Source organism: Notamacropus eugenii, chromosome 2, assembly GCF_028372415.1.
Source record: "Notamacropus eugenii isolate mMacEug1 chromosome 2, mMacEug1.pri_v2, whole genome shotgun sequence".
NCBI classification, from domain to species: Eukaryota; Metazoa; Chordata; class Mammalia; order Diprotodontia; family Macropodidae; genus Notamacropus; species Notamacropus eugenii.
In genome coordinates, this window is record NC_092873.1 from 74,066,664 (window position 1) to 74,084,721 (window position 18,058).

At 37.1% G+C, this 18,058-nt stretch overlaps 2 pseudogenes; both read left to right on the top strand.

The window, feature by feature from the left end:
• Window positions 1-8,359: 8,359 nt before the first annotated feature.
• LOC140522661 (olfactory receptor 2T29-like) lies at window positions 8,360-9,309 on the top strand (annotated as a pseudogene).
• Window positions 9,310-9,648: 339 nt separating this feature from the next.
• LOC140522662 (olfactory receptor 2T5-like) lies at window positions 9,649-17,488 on the top strand (annotated as a pseudogene).
• The last annotated feature ends 570 nt before the right edge of the window (window positions 17,489-18,058 follow it).

The window sequence follows — 18,058 nt, forward strand, 5'->3', positions numbered from 1 at the left end:
CCTGATGCTAAAAGAGATAATGACCAAACTTTTTAAAAGTATATTAGCTGGAAACTTTAAAGATTGGGATTTATGGAAACCAAGAGGGTACAAAATGTCTTTTAAGTATCACAGAGTCCCAATGTGCCATGAAATCAAAATTCTCAGTAATCACAAATTCCTAAATACCAAAAGGTATTTACCTTAGGAAGGAAGTTAAGCTTTTTCCTGAGGCAAGAACACACGTAATCAAACTAGCCTTATCACAATACCAGTTTACCAGTCCTTTAAATTACTGTAGGAGTTCTGCCACATAGAAGCCTTTGCACAGGCTTGATAGGAATTTATGACTAGATGGTTCCCCAAAATCTTGTTTTATTAAACCACCTCATAATCAGATAGTACCATTCTTAATCTAATCACATATGCATTACAAGGGAAATTGCTTTTCTAACAACATAATTAATAGCAAATTACACAATGTAAGGAATTTCAGAAATATTATAGTACCGCAAGCAAATATCATGTATTTAAAACTTGAAGCAGAATCAGCTAATTACCAGTCACCTTTTGTGGTGTAATCTAGGAATTCCTAAGTGAAATGAGCTTAAGTTTTGGCCTTTGAAGAGGGAGAAAGGAAGGAAGGAAGGAAGGAAGGAAGGAGGAAGGAAGGAAGGAAGGAAGGAAGGAAGGAAGGAAGGAAGGAAGGAAGGAAGGAAGGAAGGAAGGAAGGAAGGAAGGAAGAAGAAGGAAAGAAAAAAAAGATAGCAAGGGAGGAAAGAACTGAAAAATTCTTGACCTTAAACACCAATTAATTGGGCCTTAATGGCCATCAAAATTTACCTTGCTTTGGAGATTAGAAGGTGAGTGACAGGGACAGGGAGAGAATCAGCTGAGTTATTCAGCTGCCAGGGTCACCATTCAGACAGTTTGGAGTACTCAAAGGTTGTGCTTGTACTTTGATTTCAAAGAGGACTATGACATCAGGGAAATGATGCCATGACTTGCAGTTGACTTTGATTTGAGTGAGGGAAGACTGTGCAAGGACACCAATGTCACTTTGTCCTCCAAAGCCATCTGGGTCGAGAGGCTAGATGCTCATCAGGAGGGTAGAGATGGCTCTGGATACTGGATGGCTTCTTCCCTTCCTGTCTTTCTTTCTTTCTTTCCTTCTTTCTTTCTTTCTTTCTTTCTTTCTTTCTTTCTTTCTTTCTTTCTTTCTTTCTTTCTTCCTTCCTTCCTTCCTTCCTTCCTTCCTTCCTTCCTTCCTTCCTTCCTTCCTTCCTTCGTTTCTTCGTTTCTTCGTTTCTTCGTTTCTTTCTTTCTTTCTTTCTTTCTTTCTTTCTTTCTTTCTTTCTTTCTTTCTTTCTTTCTTTCTTTCTTTCTTTCTTTCTTTCTTTCTTTCTTTCTTTCTTTCTTTCTTTCTTTCTTAAAAGTTTTCAGGGAGGAGCCAAGATGGCAGAGTAGAAAGATACACATATGCTAGCTCCGAACCCACAACCCATAAAATATCGGTAAAGAGCAACTCCCAAAAATTTCTGGAGCAGCAGAAGCCACAGAGCAATGGAGAGGGGGAGATTTCTGTTGCAGAGAGCTCTGAAAAACAGACATCAAACGTCCATTGCACACCGGACCCAGAACGGAGCCCAGCCCTGCCTTAGCCGCATGGCACCGAGAGGAGCAGATCCGAGCAGACTTCAGGGACTGAATTTCCAGAAGCCGAGAAGGTCCCTCTACCCACAGGCGCCAGGGGTGAGTGAGAGAGTCTTTTTGGCTCACCGGGAGGGGAGCGGGGTGTCTCCATAACTCAGGCCCCCTCGGGAGGCAGGAGGGGAGGCAGCAGTGGACAAGGGCTCCCCAAAGGAGGCAGGAGCTCAGATCCATTGTTGAAGGTCTCCGCATAAACCCCCCTAGGAAACTGAGCCCCTTGTGGTGGCCCTGTCCCCACCTGAGTACCTGAACTTAATCTCACACTGAATAGCAGCCCAGCCTCTGCCAAAGCCCTAAGGCTGTTAAGTAGCATTTGAATCTCAGACCCCAAGCCCTGGCTGGGAGGATCTTGAGGCCAGGTGGGTGTGGAGAGGACACTCAGAAGTCAAGTCACTGGCTGGAAAAATGCCCAGAAAAGGGAGAAAAAAATAAGACCATAGAAGGTTACTTTCTTGGTAAACAGATAGCTCCTCCCTTCCTTTCATATGAGGAAGAATAAGGCTTACTATCAGGGAAAGACATAGAAGTCAAGGTTTCTGTACCCAAAATATCCAAATTAAATATTCAATGGGCTCAGGCCATGGAAGAGCTCAAAAAGGATTTTGAAAATCAAGTTAGAGAGGTGGAGGAAAAACTGGAAAGAGAAATGAGAGAGATGCAATAAAAAGCATGAAAAACAGGTCAACACCTTGCTAAAGGAGACCCAAAAAAAAAACGCTGAAGAAAATAACACCTTGAAAAATAGGCTAACTCAATTAGCAAAAGAGGTTCAAAAAGCCAATGAGAAGAATGCTTTCAAAAGCAGAATTAGCCAAATGGAAAAGGAGGTTCAAAAGCTCACTGAAGAAAATAGTTCTTTCAAAATTAGAATGGAACAGATGGAGGCTAATGACTTTATGAGAAACCAAGAAATCACAAAAGAAAACCAAAAGAATGAAAAAATGGAAGATAATGTGAAATATCTCATTGGAAAAACAAGTGACCTGGAAAGTAGATCCAGGAGAGACAATTTAAAAATTATGGGCCTACCTGAAAGCCATAATTAAAAAAAGACCCTAGACATCATCTTTCATGGAAATTATCAAGGAAAACTGTCCTGAGATTCTAGAACCAGAGGGCAAAATAAGTATTCAGGGAATCCACTGATCACTGCCTGAAAGAGATCCAAAAAGAGAAACTCCTAGGAACATTGTGGCCAAATTCCAGAGTTCCCAGGTCAAGGAGAAAATGTTGCAAGCAGCTAGAAACAAACAATTCAAGTATTGTGGAAATACAATCAGGATAACACAAGATCTAGCAGCTTCTACGTTAAGGGATCGAAGGGCATGGAATAGGATAATCCAGAAGTCAAAGGAACTAGGACTAAAACCAAGAATCACCTACCCAGCAAAGCTGAGTATAATACTTCAGGGAAAAAAATGGTCTTTCAATGAAATTGGGGACTTTCAAGCATTCTTGATGAAAAGACCAGAGCTGAAAAGAAAATGTGACTTTCAAACACAAGAATGAAGAGAAGTGTGAAAAGGTAAACAGCAAAGAGAAGTCATAAGGGACTTACTAAAGTTGAACTGTTTACATTCCTACATGGAAAGACAATATTTCTAATTCTTGAAACTCTTCAGTATCTGGGTAGTTGGTGGGATTACACACACACACGCACATACACACACAGAGACAAAGAGCACAGAATGAATTGAATAGGATGGGATCATATCTTTAAAAAAAATGAAATTACAGGGTGAGAGAGAAATATATTGGGAGCAGAAAGGGAGAAATGGAATGGGGCAAGTTGTCTTTCATAAAAAAGGCAAGTAAAATGCTTTTAAGTGGAGGGAAAAAGGGGGGAGGTGAGAGAAAAAAAAAACATGAAGCTTACTCTCATCACATTCCACTAAAGGAAGGAATAAAATGCACATTCATTTTGGTATGAAAACCTATCTTACAATACAGGAAAGTGGGGGAGAAGGGGAAAAGCAGGGTGGAGGGGAGGATGGAAGGGAGGGCAATGGGAGGAGGGAGCAATTTGAAGTTAACACTTGGGGAGGGACAGGATCAAAAGAGAGAATAGAAGCAATGGGGGGCAGGATAGGATGGAGGGAAATATAGTTAGTCTTACACAACATGACTATTATGGAAGTCATTTGCAAAACTACACAGATATGGCCTATATTGAATTGCTTGCTTTCCCAAAGGGAATGGGTGGGGAGGGAGGGATGAAGAGAAGTTGGAACTCAAAGTTTTAGGATCAACTGTTGAGTACTGTTCTTGCTACTAGGAAATAAGAAATACAGGCAATGGGGTATAGAAAGTTATCTGGCCCTACAGTACAAAAGAGAAGAGAGGGACAACGGAAGGGAGAGATGATAGAAGAGAGGATGGACTGGTGATAGGGGCAGTTAGAATGCTCAGTGTTTTGGGGTGTGGGGAGGGCACAAATGGGGAGAAAATTTGGAACCCAAAATTTTGTGAAAATAAATGTTAAAAGTTAAATAAAGAAATTTAAAAAAATTTTCCAGTAAAGATGGAATTTTTTGTTATTTTGGGGGAATATACTTTGTCAACTGTTTTGTTAACTTAGTGTTTGTTGAGAAGTTTGTTTTTTCAAAAGAAAAATGAACCAATAAAAATATTTTGAAGAAAGTAGCTTTATTGCTTCAAATGCATTGCTTTCAAATTCTCAGAAATTTCCTAGTAGATAAAGGAAACAGAAAATTTTAGAGGAGGAAGGGACATCTTGTTCAGGCTTTCATTTTTGAGATAAAGAGACTAAAGTTCCAAGAAAACAAATACCTTTCTCTACACCATACAAGAGGGTAGACTCAGAGATGTGACCCCTCCCCATCCAAAACTCTTATTCCCAAGATGGTATTCTTTTATTTCAACCTGGGTTCCAGAATTCTTCTGTAATTAATATGAAAGAGGTGATGACGCAATATTCTGACCTCACTCTTTGGATTCACATCACACTCACATCTCTTCTTCCATCCCCTTGACACAGGGTCAACTTCTTGTTGCATGATCATCACAGTAACATTTATGTTAACATGGATAGAGCTGGAATGGGAGAGGTCCTTCTCATGACTTCAATAATACATGCTGCTACTTAACAGCAGGTCTGGTACTTGTTTTTTACACTAACCTCTCAAGATTTGGCTTTAACTAGACATAAAACATGTCCAGCTTTATTTCATTTATACTTCTAGTATCAGTCTTAATTTCTCTTAAAAATTACTTTGATGTTATGTAACTCTACTGTTCACATTAATAGGGAATGTAGTAAACTTTCTTCATGTATCTTTAGTTTCCACAGATGACTTTGGTCATTTTCTGAGAGTTTGTTACAAGCTTTCTCTGCATTTTAAGTGGGGAAGAATATCACCGGAGTGGTCACTGGGAATAGCTGTGAACATTTCCAATTTTCATTACAGAGAATCAGCATTTCACAATTTTTTTCCATAGATGGAACTGAAGGTAAGTAGCACAATGTTTAGTTGTCTCATGCATCTGAATGTAGAAATGGTCAAATCCCGTGAACTATTTTAAAGAAAAATGCCTAGGCTAGAATTTGAATAGGCAAAGGGGAAGATAGATGTGCACTCAAGGTGGGGGAAATGATATGAAGAAATCAACCATGATTGTCAGTATTTTTCCAAGTTCTGAGGAAATTTTACAGAAGAGAAATATAATTTAAAATGTTACAACTAAAAGCGTTCTGAAAGTTGATGTATGTCAAATTTTATTTTTAAAGAAGAAATTCATAGATACAGTAAAGATCAGATGACAAATACACAGACTCATGGGTGAAAATATCATAGACAAATATGTATTTTTATAGATTCATTCAAAGATACCTGAATTTTTGTGAATATGTAAATGTTCTTGGGGACACAAGTCCTTCTTCTAGCTTGAAAGTATTTCATAATTTAAATATTCATCAACCTAAATTAAAGCATCACTTTTATGACCCTAGGATTACATTCTGAAGTAGCAAACTAGAAATTTCTATGAAATAAATAATTTCAACATACAAATTGCCTCACATTGAAAATAAGGCAGTGTAGAAAGTTTATTTTACTTGTTAATTTATGTTTAGTAGGCAATCAAAGTTAAGTGAATTCCCCTCAGTAAGATAGCTAGGAAGTGAGGCAAGATTTGAATTGAAGTCCTTGTGATGCCAGGACCAGAGCTCTCTCCAGTGTACCCCCTCCCTGCCCGTAGAGATCATTCTAAATCAAACCCATTTTTTTCTGCACTAATTATTCTACTTCACAATTCTCAGATAGTTAGTCAAAACAAGCAAGGAGGTATGTTCACTTTTTCCTATGAGAACCTTGGAGGGTATAATGTCAATCAGTTTTAAGTTGATCAGTGTGGTAGAAAAATGACTTTAATTCGATCTGACCTAATCCAGTCCTAAACATTTAAAACATATCTGTTATGCAAGACCCTGTCCTAAGTGCTGATTCTCAAAAAGAGGAAATAGGCCCAAGAATCTTAACTTCAAATACAGAAGATAGGACAGAAATAACTATGATACCCAGCAAAATGTAATAAACACGAGATCCAAAGAAGTAGCAGTGCCTTGGAAAGAAAAAGATCCCCTTTAATTAGTGGGATCAGGGAAAGATAAATAGCATATTTTAAATTGTAGGTATAGTTCAAAGGAACAAAATGATTTTTATAGGGAGAAGCTATGGTGCAGTGGGTGGAAAATAATAAATCAGAGAATCTATGTTTGAATTATGACTTTGCTATTTTTGCCTATGTAACTATGGACACATTAATAATATTCTGGATCATTTTATAATTTAATCCCCTTCTTTCACTAAGTTCTATATCCCATAGGGAAGAGTGCCCTCCTTGCGTATTCATGGAAAAATTTAAAAATGCTTAGAGGGTGAAGAAGAGTCATACAAGTTGTATTGAGACAAATAGAAAAGTCGACAACCTAGGTGGTATAGTAATAGAGTGCTTGACTTGGGGTCAGGAAGCCTTATGTTCAAATGCAACCTCAGCCATTTACTAGATATGTGTCCCTGGGCAAGTCCGTTAACCACTGTCTGCCTCACTCTCCTCAGCTATAAAGTAGGGATAATAATAGCACCTACATACTAAGGATGTTGAGATGATCAAACAAAATATTTCTATCTCATATCATTTTATAAAGTGGTTAGCACAGTGCCTGACACAGAGTAACCATTTAAAAAATGTTTATTGTATGCTTCCTTCTGTAGATCTTTGCCTAGGATTATGAAGTTGATTTGCCACCCTTCTCCCTAATTTTTATTTTGACCTCACAGATATGTAAAAAATTGCTGTCCACATGAAAAGATCTTTATAAAAATTCTCTCCCCTAGTATACTACTGCCCACCAGGGGATGGATTTTCACACATTTTAGTTAGTCAATTAACAAATATTTATTATTTGTTTACTATATGTCACTCACTGAGCTAAGCTGGGGATGCAAAGAAAGGTAAAAACAGTTCTTGTTCTCAAGAAGCTTTTATTATAATGTGGGAGGTAAACATGCAAATAAATAGGCATATATAGCAGTAGGTGTGGTAGTACAAAAGAGTAGTAAACTCTCAGAAGGAAAGGCAGTAGCAACAGTGTGGAAGTGAGGAGGGCTGAGTCTTGAAACAAGCCAGAGAAACTAAGAGGTAGGAAGTTAGGAAAGAGAGTATTTATTACAGGCATGGGCGATAGTCAATGTAAAGACATGGAGAAGGGAGATGGAATATTGTGTGTGAAGTATAGCAACTAGGATACTTTAGCTGAATGAAGGGAGTTAAAGTGGAGAAATGTGTAAGGTTACGAAGAGCTTTAATTACTGAGGAGAAGAGTTTTTGTTTTTATTTTGTCATGGAAGAAATAGGAAGATACTGGAGTTTACAAAGTAAGGGGATACTTGGTCAGAACTAAGTACTAGCAAAGTCGCTGTATCAGCTTAGCGGAAGATAAATTACAGGAGGGAAAGTATTGTGGTAGGAGGATCAATTTGAGTCTATTGCAGTAGTTGAGGTAACTGTCTGGAAATGGAAATGATAATGGCTTCAAGTGGGATGATGGGTGATGGAGAGAATGGGTCCTATATGAGAGACGTTATAAAAGTGGAAAATACAAGACTTGGCATTATGTTATAAATATGGGGAATAGTGAATAAGGAGTTCAACAGAACAATAAGAGACTGAGTGACTGATAGTAGGGTATTGTCTTTGATATTAATAGAGAAGTTTTGAAAAGTGAAGCACAATGAACTTCACTTTAGGCAAAACTAATTTGAGATGCTCATATGACAAAAAAAAAAGGAAAATGGTTGTTTCTATAATGTTTCCTATGATTTTTATCTCAAGCTACAGAGCTCATCTTGAACACTACTTTATATAAGAATAATCTGGTTGAGTCTCAGGGTTTGAAAATGACTGAAGATAATTTTCAATCCCAACAGACCTATCTTTATTTTTAAGCTGCACCATCTGTATCATAAATTGATGAGAATCCCTCCTGTTAGCAAAAATACATGTCCACTTTGGTTAAACCAATCTGTAGCATATTTCTTTCCATCATTAATAGATTATCTATCATATATGTATAAGGGACAGAATATAAAATCTTTTCTTGTTCTTGTTGTTTTTAATATTCTCTAGGTGAGATGATATGAAGCAAAGAATGAGGTTGGAGAATCAAACTTTTTGGACTGCTTTCATCTTGTTGGGGTCTTCAGCCAAAACAAATATTCTCCTTGCCTCTACTCACTGATATTCATTATTTTCATAGCAGCCTTGATTGAGAATGCCACATTGATTCTTTTGATTCAAAGTGATCCCCACCTCCACACTCCCATGTACTTCTTCATCAGTCAGCTATCCCTCATGGATATGATGTATATTTCTGTTCCTGTGCCCAAGATGCTTTTGGATCAGATAACTGGGATTCATAATATTTCTGCCCTAAGTTGTGGACTCCAGATGTTCCTCTATGTGACTCTTATAGGAGCAGAGTTCTTCCTTTTGGCAACGATGTCCTATGACAGGTACATGGCCATTTGTCACCCTCTCCACTACCCCATTCTCATGAACCACAGAGTTTGCATACTCTTTGCAATTGTCTGTTGGTTTTTGGGCTCTTTTGATGGTTTCACTATCACCCCTATCACCATGAACTTCCCATTTTGCAAATCACGAGAGATTCAACACTTCTTCTGTGAGGTCCTTGCCTTGTTGAAATTCTCCTGCTCACACACATCACTCTATGCATTTGTAATGTACCTGTGCTGTGTCCTTATGGTCCTCATCCCTCTAATAGTTATTTTAAGCTCTTACTCCCTTATTCTCCTCACAGTCTATAGGATGAATTCAGCTACAGGTCACAGGAAAGCATTTGTCACATGTTCCTCCCATATAACTGTTGTTATTCTCTTTTATGGAGCTTCTGTCTATAACTACATGTTCCCTCCTTCATATCATACTACTGAGAAGGATAAGATGGTGTCTGTCTTCTACAATATCCTAACACCTACTATAAACCCTCTCATCTATAGTGTCAAGAATAAAGATGTCACAATTGCTTTGAAAAAAATGTTATGTTCAAAACTGGTTTTAGGTAATTTTCGTAGGTAGAACACTTAAAACCATTTCACTTTCTTTTATGTATTATATGCTCATTTTATACATGTTGCTCTGTTGTAAACAGGCACTTCCCTCCCTCCCCTGTCCTACTAAATTAATTTCCTCTCCTTGAGTGCTTTTGAAAACTTTCAGCTTAATTTTTTCTTGGTTTATTATAAAAGTCCTTCCTATTTAAGTCAGAAAATAAGGATTTGTCTTCTCAATCCACAACTTTTTAACTAGGTTACCTTGAACAAATTGCTGAAAGTCTCTCAGACTTGGCTTATTTTTCTGTCCAATGTTGTATTAAAGAAACAGTTACTAAATACCGAAAAGGTGAATGGGACCAACATGGATTTATCAAAAATTGCTTTTCCGCAACTTTCCACACAGTGTGCCATCTCCATTACTCTGAAGTCTGAAGGTTAAATTTTAGTTGTGAGTGTGATGCTGGTTAGCACCTGTGCCACTTGTTGCTTGCTGGTGCTCCTCTGGGCTTCCAAAGTCCTCACTTTGGGTATCATTTTGTTTTTCAGTTCTTTCCTTATGAAATTAGAGATTTATTTTAAGTGTAGTGTCCTTTAACTCTTTCTACTTGCATGTTGAATTTATCACTTTCTTTGTCATAATACTGATTATTGTCTTACGATTTGTAACTTCTTGGTTTGTTAAACCAATAAATATATCAAATAACTTGTTAGAACTGTTGTTGGTGTCTCCCAGTCCTTGACAGAAAGCAATCTACTATTGATTTAAATAAAATGTCATTGTGGGCAAGCAGCAATGATAAATAGGAAATGCACAGTATTAGATTAGGGAGCTCAAAAGTAAATTATGTTTGACAGTGTTGTGATTAATTCGGTTGATCAGAGGCTATGTGAAACACAACTTAAGTTTTAAAAAATCAAGCTTCTTTCTTTGGGTCTGTGAGAAGAAGTGGGAAGATGGATAGCAAGGCTGGGAGGTCCATGGTAGACAGGTTGGAGTAACCACTATCTAAGAGAATAGACCATCTTTATATATACTGACATCTAGAGAAAACTTGTAATATTTGCCATGGATACAGAAAAGTTGGCTCACTACTGTATTAAGGCAGCTAGGTGGCATATATAATAGAGTGTTAATCTTGGATTCATGAAGGCTTAAATTCAAATCCAACTCAGTAAGCTGTGTGAGCTTGGGACAGTCTCTTCTTTCCCTTTGCCTCAGGTTCCTTATTGGTAAAATCATCTGGAGAAAGAAATGGCAAACCACTCCAGTATTTTTCCCAAGAAAACTTCAACTCATAACAGGTCAGTCACAACCGAAATGAATGAACAAGAAGAATTGCCATAACTATTCTTTTAATACAACGATCCAAGACAACTCTGAAGGTCTTATGATGAAAAATGCTTTACAGTTCCAGGGAAAGAACTGATGCTGGCTGAATACAGGTTGAAGCATACTTATCAAATTGTTTTAATTTTTCTTGAGATTCTTTGGCCATCGAAGTTTTTGTTCACAATATGATGTATGGATATGTTTTAAATGCCTACATATGCATAGCCTATATCAAATTGCTTGCATTCTTCACAGCGGTGGGAGTGAGGGTGGTGTGTCATGAGGGTGGAAGTGAGAGACGTTGGAACTCAAAAGTTTTTTTTAAAGTGTTTTAAAATTACTTAATTGATTATCTAATTCTTCATTTTGAGTATTCACTTACACAAGATTTTGATTTCCAAATTTTCCCACATCTCTTCCCCCCCCCCCCACAACAAGGCAGGCTTTTTGATTACCCCTTCCCCCACTCTGCCCTCCCTTCTGTTACTCCCAATCCCCTCTTTTATTCCCTTTCTCTTCTATTTTAATTTTGAGCAGGGTAGATTTCTATACCCTGTTAACTGTATATCTTATTTTCAGTTGCATGTAAAAACAGTTCTTAACATTCATATTAAAACTTTTGAGTTCAAAATTCTCTCCCTTCATTTGTCGCCACCCACCATTAGTTAGAAGACAACCAATTTTATATAGGTTATACATGTGTAGTCATGCAGAACACTTGCAGAACAGTCTAACTATATTTCTCTTCATCTTCTTCCCACTCATTATTCTATTCTCTTCTTTCACTTTGTGCCTTCTGAAAAGTTTTTGTTTCTGATTACCCCATCGCTCAGTCTACCCTTCTGTCTATCACTTCCTCTCTCTTAGCTCCTTACACCCTACTTTCCTGTAAGGTAAGATCAATTTCCATACCCAATAGAGTGTGTATGTTTTTTCCTCCTTAAGTCAATTACAATGACATTAAAATTCAGATTTTCCTTCTCAATGCCCCCATTCCCCTCCACTTTCAAAGCTCTTTCTTACCTCTTTTATGTGAGACAATTTTCCGCATTCTACCTATCCCATTCTCCTACCAGTATAATCTTTTATAGCCCCTGAATTCTATTTTTTAGATACCATCACATCATATGCAACTCATCTTGTGCCCTCTGCCCATATATATGTATGTGTATATATATGGGCAGAGGGCACATATATGTTTATATATTCCCACTAACTACCCTAATACTGAGCAAGTTCTTATGAGTTACAAATATCATGTCTCCATGGAGAAATGGAAAGGGTTCAACTTTAATAACTCCCTTACATTTTTTCTTTCCTGTTTATCTTTTCACGCTTCTCTTGAGTCTTGATTTTGAAAGTCAAATTTTCTACTCAGTTCTGGTCTTTTCATTAAGAATGCTTGAAAGTACTCCATTTGATTGAAGGTCCATTTTTCCCCTGATGTATTATACTCAGTTTTGCTGGGTAAGTGATTTTTGGTTTTAATTCTAACTCCTTTGACCTATGGAATATCATATTCCAAGCCCTCCAATCCCTTAATGTAGAAGCTATTAGATTTTGTGTTATCCTGACCGTATTTCTACAATACTCGAATTATTTCTTTCTGACTGCTTGCAATATTTTCTCCTTCACCTAAGAGCCCTAGAATTTGACTAGAATATTCCTTGGATTTTCCTTTTGGGATCTCTTTTTGGAGGTGATCAGTGGTTCTTTCCATTTTTGTTCTTCCCTCTGGTGTGAGAATATCAGGGCAGTTGTTCCTGATAATTTCTTGAAAGATGATGTCTATTCTCTTGTTTTGATCAAGGCACTCTGGAAGTCCAATAGTCACTAAATTCTGTGAAGGGAGAACCAGTCACTGAGAGCCCCATCTTTAGAGCATGCACAATATTTTCTTCCTACTGACACTATATCTCTTGGATATTTTTGTTAGTTTTTTTTTCTAATGAGATTCTTCACCTAGTTTTCTATTTTTTCATTCTTTTGTTTTTATTTTATAATTTCTTGATTTCTCATTAGCTTTCATTTGTTTCATTCTAATTTTTTCGAAATTACTTTCTTCAGTGAGCTTTTGGAATTACTTTTCCATTTGTCCAATTCTGCTTTTTAAAAAATTCTTCTCCTTATTGATTTTTGTAATTCAAAGTTTTAACAACAAATGTTCAAAATTCTTCTTTAATATGTAACTGGTTAAAAATAAAATATTAAACAAATACCAAAAAAAAGTTTCTATTGGATGTGTTTGAGTGAGTTTTGACCCAAATTTTTGTTTTGTTGTCTATTTATAAATGTCAGTAAGCCTTCAGTCAAAAGGGAAAATGGTACCTGATAGAAAAATGGAACATTTCACTGATAAATTCAGAAATCAATTTATTCAGGATTGTGTTAAGCTATTAGAAAAATCTCACGAAAATAATCAATGAAATACATTCATGTACTCCTAAAATTTAATGCATTAAAAAGAACTGATGGATAAAATGCATTAGTAGTTTAAAAAGTAAATTGAGATTTTCCCCTTAAGAAAGAATTTTAAGAGCTCAGGAATGACCTCTTCATGTGAATCTGAGGAACTTCTTAGAAATTATAATGAGAAATAAATTTTGATGTCAACACTAACTTTTGAGTATACTTCTGTACAAAATTTTCTGAATGTGGTTACCATAGATTTCTCATTTGGGAATTGAATAATTTGTAAAGCTTGAACCCAGAAATCAGCTCAAGCAGTACATTTTCCGCAAGAGGCATTTTCTGGGCATCACAGCTTCCAGTTCCCACTCCTCTCTAAGATCACCTTGAATAAAAAATGATAAATGAGACTGGCTTAAGTGGGTTCCTATGAGGAACAATTTAAAGAACATGAGTTGTTTTCTTTTTGCCAGGGAGGAGATCCTTGATTTTTGCCAAGAGTGATGAATGATAGCTATAGAAATTGTTATAGCACAGCAGTTGCCTTCAATGTGGAGACAGGAGCTGGTAGTGAGAGAAGAGAAAGAAGGGATGGTGCTCTGTTCCAGTTGGACAGACAGAGAAATAGATGTACATGACCAGAGCATAGGGATCTTCCAATTATTCATGAGCTTTCACCTAGCAGAGAATACAAATAACTAATGAAACCATTTTTTTCTTTTTGCTTTCCTTTTTTTTTTTGGTGAAATAACAGTTTTCTGTTTTTTGAAGTTATTTACTATTGATATAATATTTTAATAGTCTTGCCCACTATAAGGAAGGAAGGAGTAATTTTATCAGCTTTTTTATTTGTGTGTGTCCTTAATTATGAATGAGGGGTACAAGATGGAGGAACAGTGTTTGATTTTGGTATACAGAGATTTAGAAGGGATCAGTCTTCAAGTCATGGTCCAAAGATACCAGGTTTTCTATCGGTTTGAGAAAGAAGACAAATGAGAGCTAACCCTAAAATTGAGTTTTGATCTATTCATTTTGACTAAATTCTGTGAAGGGAGGACTAGTCACGGAGAGCCCCATCTTTAGTGCATGCACAATATTTTCTTCCTACTGACACTCATTTTACAGGCAGAGGGAACCTGCTTCCAAAATTGGCTGCTGGGTGGTTCCTTTGCCTTTTTGCTTTAGAGCAGGTATGACTGTTTCCTGTTGGTTTATTATGAGGTGAAAAAAAATGTCTTGTAATTGTCTCCCGAATAGAAATATTACATACAAAAGCTTCAAAGAGATTAATTCTTTGTCTTTTCCTTGAATCTTTCAAGCAAGGAAGAAGAAATGATGTGAGCCTTATGGTGAAGGACAGTGGCAGTAATACCAACAATCTGTTGCCTGTCACTAGCTTTCTTACATGCCATCTTGATCATAGCTGAAAATCCATAGCATTACTATTTCTTTTGTCTCTCTGTGTTTAGCATTCCTGATAATAGGTGAATAAGTATCAGAAATGTAACAGACTGGATTATGACACTGTGAGCTTCAAAAGGTCTGAAAGGCCATCCAGAGCACATGGAAATGGTAGCAGAAGAAGCCCAGTCCAATGAGGAGCTACCCCTGAGGAGTGAAATGTTTGACAATCTCTAATAGGGAATCAACTTGACAGTGAGCCACACTGTCTACAAGAAAAGAGGGACTTATCCATCAGCTATGATATGCCAAGAAGTAACCTTGACAAGAACACACTGTAGGGAGAAATGGACTTGTTGGGCCAAGAAATACCTCTCTTGCCTGAATTTGGACTGAGGGGCATAGGAATTTATAACAATGAGTTTAAATTTAAGTTCATTCTCTTCTATGACTAAGTACGTTTGTAGAGGGGAGAACATAACTCAGTCCAGGGGGGATGATGAACTTCAGGCCTTGATATTCCTTCTCAGTAAATATTCTTTTGTAAAATCTAATTGACATTAATCTATTCACATTTGTGTTATACTATTAAATTATATGATATAATATATAGGATATATAAGATATTTTTGAATTTTATAATAATTTAATATATTAAATGTTAACTTTGATTGGCAATGAGGGAGCACATCAGATGGGAAATCATTAGTGATAGTAATAGATAACCTCATACCATCAGGGTTACCACTATGATCCTGAGAGGGAAAAGTAGTAGCAGCCCTTTGGGAAAACAGTCTGTTCATTCAAGTCATAGTTGGGAGAGTGAACATAGAGATTGACCTATAATTCCTAAAGGCAGAACTAAACCAGAACCAAGCTTTTCCTTGTGCCCTTCAGAAAACAGTCAGGTAGTACAATGCATAGAGTGCTGGGTCTGGAATCAGGAGACCTGAATTAAAATCTAGCCTCAGACACTTACTAAGCAATGTGATCCTGGGGAAGTCACTTAACCTCTGGTGCCTCAGTTTCCTCAGTTATAAAATGGAGACAAAATCACTACAGTTGTTGTGAGGATAGAATGAGACAATATTTGTAAAGCCAACTAAATGTCTGGTATTCAGTAGGCATTTAGTAAATTTCTGTTTTCTTCCTTTATTTCCTTCCTTCTCAGTCAAAAATGAGTCAGAGTGCAATTTTGCTGTTTTGAAAAAGACAAGGCTTTTGCCTAACTTGGCCTCATTCCCACATATTCAATATCAGTTTGTAAAAGAAACAGTGTGGCATGTTCAGAATTGCAGGCAAAGAGCCATAGAATTTAAATAGTTGGAAGGCACTTCAGAGGTCTACTTAGTCCAATTTATGTGCCCCAAATAGTCTATAGTATACAATAATGCTAACAAGGGATCACCAGTTTCTATATGAAGACTTCCAATGAGTAATTCTGTATACTAAGGGATAAGGTCCAATTCTAAATGGTGTAATGATAACTTGGTGAACCATTAACCTTGCATCCCTAAGGCTCAAAAGGCCCTTTCAGCCAGTAAAAGTAATGGGTCTATAGACAGAAGAACCATCCACAGTTTCTATCCTGCTTCCGTAAACCAGTTGGCAAGAAAAATTTTTTCTTCCAACACCCATATCTAAGGTGTTTTAATAGCAATAATAAAAATCTTAAAATTTACCATAAAATAAATGAAAACCTGACTGTTCATCCCAATTCCTGGGTACTATAACTCATTGAGCCATCTAGTCCTGCTAAATTGCCATCTTCCCAGATCCTGTTTTTCCCATGTGGAACAGCACCTTCAGGGCAGGACCCTAAGAAACTATGCTCTCATTCACCCAGGAAGTTCCTTTATTCAGTTTTTGAACTTTTGTCCTATGTCTGTGGTTTCTTGATTGGTTCTCTAGCCTACTGTAGATAATCCCAGAAAAGATCACGTTTTGTATCCCATCTAATTGCCTCCTCAGGGAGCATTGCCATCTGGGATGCCACCAGAATCGTCCTCTTCTCGAATCTCCCCTCTTCCCTTTGCTTTCTTTTTTTTTTTGAGCACAGTGGTCAAAGAAATACTCCCATTGCTTCTTTTTTGGTGTTGTTAATGTTTATTTATTTATTTATTTTTGGTTTTCAACATTCATTTCCATGAAATTTTGAGTGGATTCTTTCAATATTTATTTTGCCCTCTGGTTCTAGAATATCAGGGTAGTTTTCATAGTAGCCTTGACTGAGAATGCAACATTGCTTCTTTTGATTCAGAGTTGTCCCCACCTCCACACTTCCATATACTTCTTCATCAGTCAGCTTTTCCTCATGAACATGATATATAACTCTCTTGCTGTGCCTAATATGCTGTTGGATCAGATAACTGGGATTCATCATATCTCAGCCCCAAGCTGTGGACTCCAGATGTTCCTATATGTAACACTTATGGGAGAAGCATTCTTCCTATTGGCAGTCATGTCCTATGACAGGTATATGGCCATTTGTCACCCTCTCCACTACCCCATCCTCGTGAACCACAGAGTTTGCATACTCTTTGCAATTGTCTGTTGGTTTCTGGGCTCTTTTGATGGTTTCACTATCACCCCTATCACCATGAACTTCCCATTTTGTAAATCCCGAGGGATTCAACACTTCTTCTGTGAGGTCCTTGCCTTGTTGAAACTCTCCTGCTCACACACATCACTCTATGCATTTGTAATGTACCTGTGCTGTGTCCTTATGCTCCTCATCCCTCTAATAGTTATTTTAAGCTCTTACTCCCTTATTCTCCTCACAGTCTATAGGATGAATTCAGCTACAGGTCACAGGAAAGCATTTGTCACATGTTCCTCCCATATAACTGTTGTTATTCTCTTTTATGGAGCTTCTGCCTATAACTACACGTTCCCTACTTCATATCATACTGCAGAGAAGGATATGATGGTGTCTGTCTTCTACAATATCCTCATACCTGTTATAAACTCCCTCATCTGTAGTATTAGGAATAAAGATGTCACATCAGCTTGGAATGAAATGATATGTTCAAAGGTGGTTTTCGCCAATTTTCAGAATTAGAATACTTAAAACCATTCCCCTTTCTTTTATTTATTATAGGCTAATTTTATTTCTGTTGCTCTGTCCTAAACAGGCACCTTCCTCCCTCTCCTGTCCTTCCAAATTAAATTTCTCCCCTTGACAGCTTTCGCAAACTTTTGGGTAATGTATTCTTGGTTTAGTACAGAAATCTTTGATATTTAAGTCAGAATATAAGGATTTGACTTCTCTACCCACAACTTGCTAACTAGGTAACCTTGAACAAATGACTGAAAGTCTCTGAAACATGGCTCAGTCATCTGTCCAATGTTGTATATAAGATATATTTATTAAATACATAATTGTTGAATGGGACCAACATGAATTTATCAAAAATTGTTTTCAGTCAACTCAGCTCAACACATGCAATCTTCAGGACTCTCTCAGAATGTAAAGGAAATAAAAAAAGTGGCTTCATAACATCTATCCATAATATTATATTTGACTCAATGCATTATTTGTATCCACCTCATTTTCTAACTCAACCACTAGAAAGGAGAATTCTTTTGGGGAAATGGGGCAAAAATCATTGTCCTCAGTAGCTGCTTCCTG